Source organism: Giraffa tippelskirchi, chromosome X (assembly GCF_054371585.1).
Source record: "Giraffa tippelskirchi isolate mGirTip1 chromosome X, T2T-mGirTip1v1.2.pri, whole genome shotgun sequence".
Classification (NCBI taxonomy): domain Eukaryota; kingdom Metazoa; phylum Chordata; class Mammalia; order Artiodactyla; family Giraffidae; genus Giraffa; species Giraffa tippelskirchi.
In genome coordinates this window covers 135359196-135371903 of record NC_137289.1, presented here as the reverse complement: position 1 = coordinate 135371903, position 12708 = coordinate 135359196, and the positions used below count along the sequence as shown (strand labels likewise).

Sequence of the window (12708 nt, the reverse complement as noted above, 5' to 3'; positions counted from 1 at the left end):
GGAGGCAATTGTGGCTCTGCTTGAGGTCTGCCGGCTGCACAGCCCACGGTGTGGCGGGACGCCCACGAAGCTGCTCTTGCCAGAGACCTCACGCCTGCCTTCCCAGTCAGCCAAACTTGTATTTTTGCCCCTGAGACCTAGATGTGAAACCCAATATTCAGGAATTAAAATGTCTCATCTCACCTGGAGGTTCACTTGTCCTTAAAATGCTTTTGCAGTCATTTGGAATAGTTTTTCTCTTGCCTTCTTTTATTTAAATTGAAACACAGCTTGAATATTCTAGACACATTTATTATTTCCCAGGAGGAAAAATACTGGGTCTTCTGTAGTGGTAATGCTATAGTGACATGCAGTTTTGTTGGTTATATTTATTTGACTTAAAATTAAGCAAGAGAAGACACAAACACTGCTGGGTCTTTCATAGCATCACCTAAAATAATACCACATTTCATCGAATCAAAAAGACTGCCAACTGTTAAGATGCACCTTTATTTCATGTATGCTAAGTAAGACTAAGCTATTACACAAAGATTTCTTAGGATTGGGGATTTTTATTTTATGTTCATCAAAAGTTCTTTTAGGCTTAGACATTAATTTTTTTTTAATCACATATTAGTCTTTTGTATTAATTAAAAAGGAAAATGCAAGCAAAAGAGATGGGGTAAGTTATTCCTAAAACTTCTTCATGGTCTTTTTGATTTCAAACCATCAGTAGTTTTATATTCTCACAAAACATTGTCCTCTTTCCATCCATAACAGCAGTGATTCAGCATTTCTTTAAAATGTGCTCCCGATCATCTCAGGGATTTTCCTCCAAGGCTGTCTTTTTGGATACACAGTAAGTTTTACTTTCATAGCCAAACTCTAGTGAAATCTTTCTGAAGACGCATTAAGTGACAATTTCCTAGCCAGGCAACCAACCAACTCATTTGAAGTGTTGATGATAAGAACTGCTAGATCAAGGTCATATAAGGGCAGGCAATGGCGTCTACATCATGACTGTGTCTGGCTGACAGTTTTAAGATGGATTCCAATTTTAGAGATGTTCAAATGTTAAAAAAAATGTGCTTCTTAGATTTCATGAAATATGGTGTGTAAATTGTTTTTCTAATAATCAAGATCTCCAAGCTGCTTGTCATATCCACCTTGTTTATGTACTTTTGAACAATTTCAGCAAGATTTGCCTGCTGTTCCCTCCTCAGCACACGTAGGCTTTAATGAACAAGGACGTATAGGCAAAACTCCCCCACTTCCTTCTTCTTCTCCAGTTTGCAGCTATAAAGCTGTACTTTGATACCATTCTTCTCAACCTTGAATGTGTATGTGGATCATGTGGGAATGTTGTTAAAATGCAGATTCTGTTTCAGTGAATCTGAGAAGGGCCATGAGATTCTGCATTTCTGGCAAGTTCTCAGGTGATGCCCACATTGCTGTTTCAGGGGCCACATGTTGAGCAGTCAGGCTTTGCTACATCTAACAACATGTTATGGCATTAAAGAAATTCAGTACCTCTCCAGGGTGCATGGGTGTTTTGTTTTTCCTTCATTTATATTATTATTTTGATGAAAACCTCTTTATTGCAAATGTCATTGTATTGAGTAAGAGCAAAGATTTCTTAGGATGAAAATAAAACAAATTTTATATGTCCTCTCTTATGGTACAGGGAGAGGTATTTCTTCCCCTTAATTTGTTTTATGAAGGATTTGCTCATTTTGTTTTCCCTTGCTTTTCTCCTCGAAAAATTTGGGCAGCTTGAGTTTATTAGGAAATCTGCATGTAATTGCAGATTAATAACCTACCCATTAATACCACATTAGTTCATTGTGATTAATAGCATCTGTGTGAATACTTAATGAATTAATAATGACAGACTATTTGCTTTAAAGTGTCAAGAGAACATTCCATGTAAAAAGGCACTACCCATAACAGGAAAATTAATTAAAGACTGGTTGGCTAATAACTTGTCACAAATAAGATATGTTTGTTTGGAAAGCCTCATTAGTATTGATATTTGCACAGTGAGAGATATTTTTTAAAACATGCCTGGGCCTTTTAGTTTATAAAATGAGAGGAGAATTTTATTTTCAAAAAGATGAGTGTGGGAACTTATATTTATGAGAGAGATACACACACTCACAAATATGTGCTAGTACACTCATGAGTTTGCCTGTGTCACTAACCAGAGCCTTCTCATAGTGACCTTTTCAATTGAGTTCCAAATTGAACTGTTTCTCCTACCTGCTATCTATTCTGAATTCACCAATTCACTTCCCCAAGGCCCAAACTTTTCTTGTTACTAATTTTATTCCTTTAGCAAATCATTTGTTTTCTCTGTGGTTCCTCATTCTAATTCTGTGATGTTGCCATCATTGTTTATTTCTGTCTTTGCCCTATATCCGAGGAAGCGAAGGTCAAGAAAATTATGTGACTTGCCCAAACCAATCCAGCCATATAATTTGTCCCCCACAGATTATGGGTCTAACATTTCAAATGTCTCCAATTTTAACCCAAGCGGAAAGAGCTGCATGAGCAGAGGCTCTGTCCAGCTGGTGCCTTTGAGGAAACACAAGAAGCCTGGTGTGATTGGAGCTCAGAGTTGGAAAGGAAAGGGGACATAAGACAAAACTGAAGAGAGAGGAGGGACCAGAACATGTAGGCCTTGTAGGCCATTTAAAGGTTTTAGCTTCTATCCTCGGGCAGTGGGAAGCCATTTGTAAATGTCATGTCAGGGTGTGCTGATGCGCAATGAGTTTTGCCAGAGCATCCTGGCTGCATGGCTCGGAGGAAAGGGTTGATGTATGGAGATCAGTTCAGAAGGCCCCAGTGTGCTGTTTTGTTTTCTAGCTTGGGATCCAGATTAAGGTAGAGTTTGTCTTCCTTGTTACAGAAAACGTCAAGCATTATTAAGTATCTTCTTCTCTCTAACTTCAGCATGAAGGGTCATTGTCTTCTCTCTGTATCTCCTCTACCCCTTTTTTTGGAAACATCTCCAGGCACCTGGAAGAATCAGCTAGGGGAGCTGTAGCCACACCCAGTGGGTGTGGAAGTTAACTCTGGTCTGACCAGCCCTTTTGGGTCCTCTGCTTGTGCCAAGGATGCTATTGCTTCCTTTGTTTTACAGGAGAGAATTCTGGGTAGAGAAAGGAAAGAAAGCCCAGCTCCGGATCCCTCACTGTCAGAAACCCAATTTTAGAGGGACAGCCTCCCTCGACCACACACTATGGTTTGAATAGCCAAGAATAGAACGTCTGCTGCTCTCACCTCCTCATCGAAGGTGGGAGTGAAAACAGGGGTTAGTTGGGAAGTGGCTTTTTAAACCTATGTTTACAGTGTTTTGATGGCTGCTGTCATAGATGAGAGAGGACTCGTGAAGTCTGGAGCTCAGATTTTTTAGGATTTCAGGGATGCAGTATTTATCCCACTCTTCCTCTCCGTAGGGTGTGGTGGTATAAGCAGGAGTTGAAAATAGCTGTCCTGTGTTGTCTTTTTCATTTTGGAAGTCTTACTGGCATAGTGTTGCTTTTTTTTTCCTCTTAAACCAGTGAATTGACTCTCACCTCAAACCCATATTGCATTTCATTTTTAAGAAAGGGACTTTTCACAGCTCGGTTTTGTAGAACTGAGGACTAACTTAGACCTAAATAGACCAATGCAAGGAGAGTGTTTCCAGGACAAAAAAAAGTAAAGCTCTCCTTGCAGAATGTTCATATTGAATTAAAATGGAGCTGCAGAGTGAGGAAATCAGCAAAGAAAGGGTAAAGGTCCTGATCTGACTTTGAGTGAGGTGGGTAATGGAGGAGGAGGGAATCTGGACTGGTGATGTCCTGGGGTCACAGTCATCCAGAAGGACTACTAATAACTGTCAGCTCTACTTTAGTAAAGTTGGAGATGGAGAGGAGAGATGGTGAGTGCTATTGGTTGAAAGTAGCGGTTTTCAAAGTATGTTCCTCTGCCTCAGCATCAGCATTACCTAGGAATTTGTTTGAAATGAAAATTCCTGGGCCCCACCCCAGACCTACTGAATCAGACACTCTGGCAAAAAGACCCAACACTCTGTATTAACAAGCCCCTTTGACAGACCCACAGCCAGTATACTACTGAATGGTGAAAAGCTGAAAGCCTTCTTGCTAAAATCTGGAATAAGACAAGGATGCTCACTCTTACCACTTCTATTCAACACAGTATTGGAAGTCCTAGCCACAGCAATCAGAGAAGAAAAGGAATAAAAGGCATGCAAATTGGAAGAGGTAAAATTGTCATTATATGCAGATGACATGATGTTATATGTAGAAAACTCTACAGACTCCACACAAAAACAGCTAAAACTGATAGACGAATTCAGCAAGGGAGAAGGATACAAGATTGATATACAGGAATCTGTTATATTTTTTATACTAATAATAAAATATCAGAAAGGGAAAGTAAAAAATATCCCTTTTAAAATCACATCAAAAAATAAAATAGGAATAAACCTGATCAGGGAGGTGAAAGACTTATTCTAAGAACTATAAAACATGTATAAAGACAATTAAAGAATATTCAAAGAAATGCAAATATATCCCATGCTCTTGGATTGAAAGAAATAATATTATTATATGGCCATACTACCCAAAGCAATCTACACATTTAATGTTGATCCCTATCAAATTGTTGTTGTTACTTTGTTGCTAAGTTGTGTCCAACTCTGCAACCCCATGGATTGCAGCATGCCAGGCCTCCCTGTCCCTCATTATCTCCCACAGTTTGTCCAAGTTCATGTCCATTGAGTTGGTGATGCCATCCAACTATCTCATCTGCTCTGCCGCCCTGTTCTTCTTTTGCCTTCAGTCTTTCCCAGCATCAGGGTCTTTTCCATTGAGTCAGCTGTTCACATCATGTGGCCAAAGTATTGGAGTTTCAGCTTCAGTATCAGTCCTTCCAATGAATATTCAGGATTGATTTCCTTTAGGAATGATTGGTTTGATCTCTTTGCTGTCCAAGGGACTCTCAAGAGTCTTCTCTACCACCACAATTTAAAAGCATCAATTCTTCAGTGTTCAGCTTTCTTTATGATCCAATTCTCACATCCATACATGACTACTGGAAAAACCATAGCTTTGACTAGACGGACCTTTGTGTCCATCTTTGCTTTTTAATATGCTGTCTAGGTTTGTCATAGTTTTCCTTCTGAGAAGCAAGTGTCTTTTAATTTCATGGCTGCAGTCACCATCTGCAGTGATTTTGGAGCCCAAGAAAATAAAATTTGTCATTGCTTCCACTTCTTCCCCTTCTATTTGCCATCAAGTGATGGGACCAGATGCCATGATCTTAGTTTTTTGAATGTTGAGTTTTAAGCCAGCTTTTTCACTCTCCTCGTTTACCCTCATCAAGAGGTTCTTCAGTTCCTCTTCACTTTCTGCCATTAGAGTGGTATCATCTGTATATTTGAGGTTGTTGATCTTTCTCCTGGCAATCTTGATTCCAGCTTGTAACTCATCCAGCTTGGCATTTTGCATGATGTACTCTGCATATAAGTTAAATAAGCAGGATGACAATATACAGCCTTGATATACTCCTTTCCCAGTTTGGAACCAGTCTGTTGTTCCATGACCAGTTCTGACTGTTGCTTCTTGACCTGCATATAGGTTTCTCAGAAGGTAGGTCAGGTGGTCTGGTATTCCCATCTCTTTAAGAACTTTTCACAGTTTGTTGTGATCCACACAGTCAAAGGCTTTCACATAGTCAATGAAACAGAAGTAGATATTTTTCTCGAATTCTCTTGCTTTCTCAATGGTCCAGCAAGTGTTGACAATTTGATATCTGGCTCTTCTGCCTTTTCTAAACTCAGCTCCTACATCTGGAAGTTCTCGATTCAAGTACTGCCAAAGCCTAGCTTGAAGGATTTTGAGCATAACCTTACCAGCATGGGAAATGAGTGCAAATTACCTATCACATTACCCATGACATTTTTCATATAACTAGAACAAATAATCTTAAAATATATATGGAACCATAAAAAACCCAGATTTGCCAAAGCAATCCTGAGGAAAAAGAAGAAAGCTGGAGGCATGACTTTCCCAGATTTCAAATAACACTACAAAGTAATGGTAATCAAAACAGTGTGGTATTGACACAAACACAGATATGTGGATCAATGGGACAAACTAGAGAGCCCAGAAATAAACCTATGCATTTACACTCAATCTTCGACAAAGGAGGCAAGAATGTACAATGGATCAAAGATAGTCTCTTTAGCAAGTGGTGTTGGGAAAGCTGGACAGACACATGTATACCAATCAAGTAAGAACACAACCTCTCACTATACACAAAAATAAATTCAAAATGGTTTAAAAACTTAAATATAAGACATGACACCATGGAACTCCTAGAAAAGAAAATAGGCCAATGATGGTCTGACATATATCATGTTTTCTCAGGTCTGTCTCCCAAGGCAACAGAAATAAAAACAAAAATAAAGGGAACCTAATCAAACTTACAAGCTTTTGCATATCAAAGAAAACCATAAACAAAACAAAAAGCAACCTACTGGGAGAAAGTATTTGCAAATGATGTGACAAACAAGGGCTTAATGCAAAATATACGAACAGCTCATACAATTCAATAGCAACAACAACAAAAAGCCAATCAAAAGAGAAGACCTAAATAGACATTTCTCCAAAGAAGACATACAGATGGCAAACAGGCATATGAAGCTATGCTCACTAATTTTTAGAGAAATGCTAATCAGAACTACAGTGATGTATCCACCTCACACTGTTTAGAATGGCCATGATTAAAAAGTCTACAAATAACAGATGCTGGAGAGGGTGTGGAGAAAAGGGAACCCTCTTACACTGTTAATGAGAATGTAAATTGCTGCAGCCACTGTGGAAAGCAGCATGGAGTCTTTCAAAAACTAAAAATAGAGTTTCCATATGATCCAGCAATCCTGCTCCTCGGCATATATGCAGAGAAAACTCTAGTTTGAATGCATTCATGCACCCAGTGTTCATAGCACTATTTACAGTAGCTAAGACATGGAAATAACCTAAACGCCCACTGACGAATGAATAAAGGAGATGTGGTATATATACACAATGGAATGTACAATCAGCCATGAAAAGAATGAAATAATGTCATTTGCAGCAACATGAGGGGCTTCCCTGATAACTCAGTTGGTAAAGAACCCACCTGCAATGCGGGAGACCTGGGTTTGATCCCTGGGTTTGGAAGATCCCCTGGAGAAGGGAAAGGCTACCCACTCCAGTAGTCTGGCCTGGAGAAATAGACCTAGAGATTATCATACCAAGTGAAGTAAGTCAGAAAGAGAAATACAACTGCCATATAATATCACTTATATATGAAATCTAAGGAAAGGAAAGTCGCTCAGTCGCGTCCGACTCTTTGCGACCCCGTGGACTGTAGCCTGCCAGGCTCCTCCGTCCATGGGATTCTCCAGGCAAGAACACTGGAGTGGTTTGCCATTTCCTTCTCCAGGGGATCTTCCCGACCCAGGGATCGAACCCAGGTCTCCCACATTGGAGGCAGACGCTTTAACCTCTGAGCCACCAGGGAAGTCCATATGGAATCTAAAATATGACACAAATGAACTTACCTATGAAATAGAAACAGACTCACAGACCTAGAAAACAATCTTATCATTACCAAAGGGGAAAGAGATGGGGGAGGGATAAATTAGGAAGTTAGGATTAGCAGATGCAAACTACTATATATAAAATAGATTAACAACTAGGTGCAACTGTATAATACAAGGAACTATATTCAATATACTATAATAAAACATAATGAAAAATAATATGAAAGAGAATATATATATATATATGTATACCTGAATCACTTTGCTATAGACCATAACCTAACATAATATTGTAAAACCTCTGACTAGGAGCCTCAGGAGTGTGTGTCCCTGGTCTCAAATAGGGTTACAGAGCAAAGTGGGTAGGTGGCTCAGTACAGACACACTCCACTGCTGCAAAAACCAGTCTCAGTATAACCTGGGAAGGCATTCCTTTCAGTTATTAATTTGATGAGGAGCTCTGTCAAGAAAGTCCATGAGGACTGCCTCTGGTTTAGCCACCTGGGGGCCTTGTTCTTACATAGGAAAGAAACTTGCAGAATTTTGCTGGGCACCTGCTGGTCAAATGAGCAAAAGTCAAGGACCTGGGTCTAAATCCAAGCTCTAACTTTACTAGCTGAGTTTCCTTGGACAAGTTATTACAGTTTTCTTGCCTGTAGGCTAGGGTTAATGATACATGCTGTTTAGGGTTGGTGGGGGATTAATTGAGGTCATGTACAATACACCTGGCACAGAGCAGGTGCTTAATAAATGAACGCTGTCACCAGGGTCCTTGAATGTCTCAGGACTGCTCAGGAAGGACCACTGCGGGGGGTATGTAACCATACGCGGCCTTTTCCTTGTAATGTTAAGATGGTAGAAATAGGCAGGAAAAGTGTAATTAATATTTGTCCTATAGGAAAAAACTGAAGATGAATTTTAATGACTCTTTAAGTTCAGCACAGGCCTTACATTGAATTATCTGCTAAGATACAAATTATCTAAATAGGAAAGCTATTTTTATGAGTTAAAATATCATGTTGGCAGATTCATTGTAATGCTATGCCATCAAAGAGTGATTTTAAAAATTAATTTAAATTATTTTGAAGTGTGACCCTGATAAGTGAAATCCTTAAAAATTCACTTACAAGTGAACATAATAAAAGAGTTACCTTCTGTTAGACTTTTGTAGTGTCTGGCAGTTGTATAAAATTAATTTCATTCTGAACAAAAAAGTCCTTGATGCTAAAATGAGGATATTTTTATGTTATTTGGTAACCCATGATTTAGATTGATGAGTTAGAGGTTTTTAATGCCCCTAAAATAATCTCTGTCCCTTTTTCTTAAGCTAATGCCAACCAACAATTATCATTTATGAGACGATCATAAAAAATGAACAGAGGAAAGCCTTCTGACAGCTTCTCTCCCTATATTTGGGTGGGAGTTTTCCAGAAGAATGAGAAATATCAGCTCTTATTGTCTTTTCAGTATGTCAAACAGACTCAGTTAATCCCATGCTTGACCGGCTATGGGGCTTAGGAACTGCAAAGTCAAGTGTCACACAATTCGTGTGAAAACATGAGGGTTATGGGATCCACAGACCATGACTTAGTTAACTTGGATTTTATTTTTTTAATGAGAATAAGAACGGGCTTTGCAAGCTGATTTAGAGTCTTCACGTCTAACTGCATAAGAATTTAATACCCATGAAGTGTGAGTTAGAAAAATGAAATTTTTCAGTACGGTAAATAAACTGAGGAGCCTGGAAACCAAATTGAAGTCTGTAGCCTGGAAAATCAACAGAGACTAAAAATAGTAAGATTAGAGGTGACATTCAACCATGGACCAGCCAAAGGTGGTTTTTAAGTACCACCAAAGGAGAAACCAGACCATCATATGATAGGTTTAAAAAAATAGATGTGTCTAGAGAATATTCTGTTTATTATGTAGGTGTGGAAGGGCACATTTTCCCTTAAAATGTAGATCTGGTTTTCTAAAGTTTTGAGTTTTCATGTACTTTCTCTCACCAGAATTAAGAGGATACTTCCCCTGATTTCTGAAGGAAATACTTATCTACATGAAATTGAGAATTCAATTTGACAAGGTTTTAGAATGCAGTTGCTGCTTCTATTAAGCAAATCAGGCAAACAGCTCCAGCGAACTCTTAGCAAGTAGCCAGAGAGTCCCCTTTAGAACTGGCACACAGAGGATTACAGGGTCTGAGAAAGAACACAGAGGAGTGAGTTTTGAAAGAATCTCTGTGCTCATTACTTCTCGGCTTTTTGGCTAAGATCAAGTGAAGGATCCCTGTGCTTTGAGAGCCATCTTCTTTAAACGGCATCAGCTTAACACCAGAGTTCGTGGTGGGTGTTTGCGCATAGGCCTAAAACTTTATACATGTGGGGTTTTTGAAAAGTCTTAGTTGGGAAAGTCTTAAATATTGCAGAAACTCCAAATGATTGGCCTGAGCTGAACGCGACTATCCTGAGCTCCCGATTTACCAGGGGACTGCCAAGTCCTCAGGAGTATCATTGTTCCTTTGGAATGGTGTCTTATTCCAGAGCTCTCAATAAAGGCCCTGTCTGAGCAGAAGTAGACTGGATGAGTAGAATTGATAGTCATATCTGGCTTCTGTGCTTAAAGGAGGTGGACTGCTATGTGTCCCCTTCCCCCCTCCCTCATAGAAGAGCAGGAAAGTGGAAGTGGATGGTTAACCCACGACGGTTGGTGAAAAAAGACTTGGGTAGCTTAAAAACCGGTATTCGTCCACCTGCCAATGCAAGGGACACAGGTTAGATCCCTGGTCAGGGAAGATTACACATGCTGTGGTGGGGCAACCAAGCCTGTGTGCCGCAACTACTGAAGCCTAAATGCCCCAGAGCCCATGCTCCACAAGAAGAGAGTAGCCCCCGCTCACTGCAGCTAGAGAAAGCCCAGGCACAGCAACAAAGACCCAGCACAGCCATAAATAAATAATTTTTAAAAAACAGTATTCACAAAAAACGGATGAAATCTTGGATCTCAGTGTGTGATATAGGGACTGAAATGTGAGAAAAGGAGATTATGGATGTTAGTATAATCAGGACATTGCTGATTATAAAAAGAAATAATAAGAGAAGTCCAGTTTCTCACATTTCATTTGCGCAAAAAACTCTCTCAGACTTTCCTTGAGAGAAATTCGACTCAGCAGACATTGAACACCAGCCATGCCTATTGCTAAGCTCCGGTGTTCAAAGATCAATGTGACCCAGGTTCCTGCCCCAGAGAGCACTTGATCTAGTGGAGAATAGATATTACTAATGCCAGTTTTATGTTGTGATAATATTTGAGGCCCAATGATCAAAAATACCTTCTTTATGAAAATTCTTTCATGATTCATCCCCTGTGAGGCCAAGCCTGTATTACAAAGGTATGGGCAAAAAGGTATGGGCAAAACCAATTTTCATAAGGATTGTAGATCTAAATGTGAACCAGTAAAGATTCTAGAGGAAATCCTTGGACGCTATCTTCATGACCTCAGGGTAGGCAAAGATTTCTTAAATAAGACACAAAACATGCTTATCAAGATGGAAAAAAATGATCACTGATCACATTGGACTGCATTAATATTTCCACTCGTTACATGATACCATTAGGAAAATGAAGTCTATGGAATGGGAGAAGACTGCAGTACAAATATTCAACAAAGGACTTGTGTGTGTAGAATATATAAAAAACTTCTATAAATCAATAAGGAACTGGTTTATAGATTACCAATAGAAATGTGAGAAATAGATTTGAGTAAGCACTTCACAAAAGAAGATGTTGATTGTCTTGATTGGAGATAGTGACTGGAAGGGAGCACAAGGGGCTCCTGGGGTTCTGGTCAGAATGTTGGTTATGTGGGTATTTACTCCATGAAAATCCTTCAAATTATGATTGGGGCACATTTCTGTAGGTATGTTATAATTTCACTGAAAAAGTTTACATAAAGAAAAGGCCTTGCTGTCGAGGATGAAGAATGCAGGCAGCGTATTTTCAGACATCCTCTCTATTGCCTCTACTGTGGAAGCAGAGGAAATGCCGAGGGCATGGGCTTTTCCTTGGTTGGAAGGGCAGATCTAGTTTGTACAAGAGTTGTATGCAAGGAGTGCCAGTGTCTTGGGTTAGCAGAAGGCCTTTGGCTACCGATATCCTGAGAAGGGAGGAGGAAAAAACATTTATGGAGGAAGCACTAGAAACGAGCTTGATTACTTTACAATTCTGTGTATGGCTAACTCAGCCTGGAAACCTGTTAAAGCCACTGTTGATCGATCACTTACCATGTGCTGTGGCATTGAGAAGGGACTTTTTGTGCATTATAGTGTGTGATTGTTACCGCAGCTCCAGGAGATAGGCACTATTATTTGTCCAGATTTACAGATGAAGAAACTGAGGCTTGGAGAGATTAAGTAACTTGCTCAAGTTCCAGCTAAAAGAAGCAGCAAGCTGCAACTGGAACCCGCGTATTTGTGATTGAAAACCCACCCCCTTGACTGTGTCTGTTGTTTTGCCTTTTGAGGGACAAAACCGATTTTATTTGACTGAGTGTAGTGAGAAGAAAAAATACCCTGTATACATGTGCACATGTGCGTGAGTGCACACACACACATCTAATTTTAATCATCATAGGCACTTTGAAACTGATTTTCAAGTCTGGAGGTTGTTGCACCCTAGGTCACTATAAACTGGAGTTTTCATTTTCTATTGTAACATTGTTGGAAATACCTAGATGGAGGTGACAGGAGACTGAGAAATCTTTCAGGAAACAATGCAGACTATGATAGGAATACCCTTATATGGGTGACCCGTGAGTCCTCAGTTCTTTAAGGACATTTTAATAACCCAAATAATTGCCTTTTTTAGGCTTTGTTTTCTACTCATTAATGACTCTCCAGGCTAGATTTTATACTTCTTACCACTAATTGAAATACAGAGATACATAAAATGGATGCTGCCAGCTGATTGTCCCAACACTGTCTGCATATCAACATTCTCCTGCCTGCTTGGGTTTGAAGAGAAGGGGAGGAAAAGGGAATGGTAGGACAAGGAACCTGTGGCAGCTGAATTTGTTTCAAAGGCCAAATTATGGTACAGAAACTAGAAAATTGACACATAAGAATTATTGATATTTG

General features: G+C 39.5%; 1 protein-coding gene across 5 annotated transcripts in view; it reads left to right on the top strand.

The window, feature by feature from the left end:
- PHEX (phosphate regulating endopeptidase X-linked) overlaps window positions 1-12708 on the top strand; it is a 228124-nt gene that overhangs the window by 50056 nt on the left and 165360 nt on the right. Inside the window, exon 2 of one of the 5 annotated variants that reach the window (XM_081565949.1) lies at window positions 760-838. The exons of the other annotated variants lie outside the window; for them this stretch is intronic. The gene's annotated coding sequence lies outside the window, so the exon portion shown is untranslated. The remainder of the gene's footprint in view (window positions 1-759; window positions 839-12708) is intronic. 5 annotated transcript variants of the gene reach the window in all.